Source organism: Symphalangus syndactylus, chromosome 15 (assembly GCF_028878055.3).
Source record: "Symphalangus syndactylus isolate Jambi chromosome 15, NHGRI_mSymSyn1-v2.1_pri, whole genome shotgun sequence".
In the NCBI taxonomy this organism is placed as follows: domain Eukaryota; kingdom Metazoa; phylum Chordata; class Mammalia; order Primates; family Hylobatidae; genus Symphalangus; species Symphalangus syndactylus.
The window spans coordinates 82818646-82820609 of NC_072437.2; the positions used below are offsets into that span (position 1 = coordinate 82818646).

Genomic DNA, 1964 nt, shown 5'->3' on the forward strand with positions numbered 1-1964 from the left:
GCTATAGGGCAGAGCTCTCAAGGCCACCTCACGCCTCTATCCATGTCTCCCTTGGCCTATCTGTGTGACTGGGTGATGGATCATGTGTAACCACTGTTGATCACACTCAGAGGGGACTGTGGGTGAGGTGGGTTCCCCAGGGCTTTGGAGGAGGTAATGAAACAGTGGCTAGTCCTGGACCCTGGCTCTAGGCCGTCTGCTAAGCTATATCAAACTAGCCTTTTTTTTTTGGTTGTTAGTTTTTATTTCATAATCATAAACTTAACTCTGCAATCCAGCTAGGCATGGAAGGGAACAAGGAAAACATGGAACCCAAAGGGAACTGAGCGAGAGCACAAGGATTCTAGGATACTGTGAGCAAATGGGGTGGAGGGGCGCTCTCCTGAGCTATAGAAGGAATGGTGTGGTGGTTAAGATAAAACACAGTCAGCAATGGTGATCTTCTTGCTGGTCTTGCCATTCCTGGACCCAAAGTGCTCTATGGCCTTCACAATATTCAGGCCTTCTTTCTCCTTGCCAAAGGCCACATGCGTGCCATCCAACCACTCAGTCTTGGCAACACAGATGAAAAACTGGGAACCGTTTGTGTTGGGTCCAGCATTTGCCATGGACAAGATGCCAGGACCTGTATGCTTCAGGATGAAGTTGTCATCATCAAATTTCTCCTCGTAGATGGACTTCCACCAGTGTGATTACGGCGTGTGAAGTCACCACCCTGACGCATAAACCCTGGAATAACTCTGTGAAAGCAGGGACTCTTATAACCAAATTCTTTCTCTGCGGTGCTCAGAGCACAAAAGTTTTCTCCTCTCTTTGGAAACTTGTCTGCAAACAGCTCGAAGGAGACTCAGCCCAAGGGCTTGCCGTCGATGGCGATGTCGAAGAACACCGTGGGGTTGACCGTGGCTGATAGTACAAGTCTCCTGGTGGCAGCAGCATCTGCAAAGCCCATTTAAAAAAAAATTGCAGCTATTTCACTATTTACACAATCATTCATCTTTCTATCTTCATTTTCTTGAAATTAAATCCCTAAAACCTTTCTGCCTTGACTATGCAAGGTGCCAGAAAACCAGAACAAATAATAACCAAAAAGGTCACATTTGTATTGCTTTGGTGGTGTGTGTGTGTATAGATATATATTTTAAATTAAAAATATTCATAGGCCAGGCGTGGTGGCTCATGCTTGTAATCTCAGCACTTTTGGAGGCCGAGGCTGGCAGATTGCTTGAGGTCAGAAGTTCAAGACCAGACTGTCCAACATGGTAAAACCCGTCTCTACTAAAAATACAAAAAATTAGCCTGGTGTGGTGGCGCATGCCTGTAAACCCAGCTACTCTAGAGGCTGAGGTAGGAGAATCACTTGAACCTGGGAGGCGGAGGTTTCAGTGAGCCGAGATCGTGCCATTGCACTCCAGCTTGGGTAACAGAGTGAGACTGTCTCCAAAAAAATATATATATATTTTACATATATTTGTATTTATTTATATATATTTATATTTATTTCTAGATATACATATATATATATATATATATATATATACATAGAGAGAGAGAGGTGAAATTTGCATAACATTTAACTGTTTTGTTTTGTTGAGACAGGCTCTTCTTCTGTCACTCAGGCTGGAGTGCAGTGGCGCCATCACAGCTCACTGCAGCATTGACCTCCTGGGCTCAAGCGATCCTTCTACCTCAGCGTCCAGAGTAGCTGGGACTACAGGCACGTGCCACCATGCCCAGCTAATTTTTGTACTTTTTGTCGAGATGGGGTTTTGCTATGTTGCTCAGGCTGGTCTCCATTTCCTGAGCTCAAGCGATCTGCTCACCATGGCAGCCCAAAGTGTTAGAATTATAGGCGTGAGCCACCGTGCCCAACCCATTTACAGGTTTAAAGTGTACAACGTGGTGACATTTATGTGTTTACAGTGCAACCATCACCTTTACCTGGTTCCAAAAGATATGTTTTT

General features: G+C 44.8%; 1 pseudogene; it reads right to left on the reverse strand.

Moving 5' to 3' along the window:
• Positions 1–410: 410 nt before the first annotated feature.
• LOC129463758 (peptidyl-prolyl cis-trans isomerase A-like) lies at positions 411–952 on the reverse strand (annotated as a pseudogene).
• Between the last annotated feature and the right edge of the window lie 1012 nt (positions 953–1964).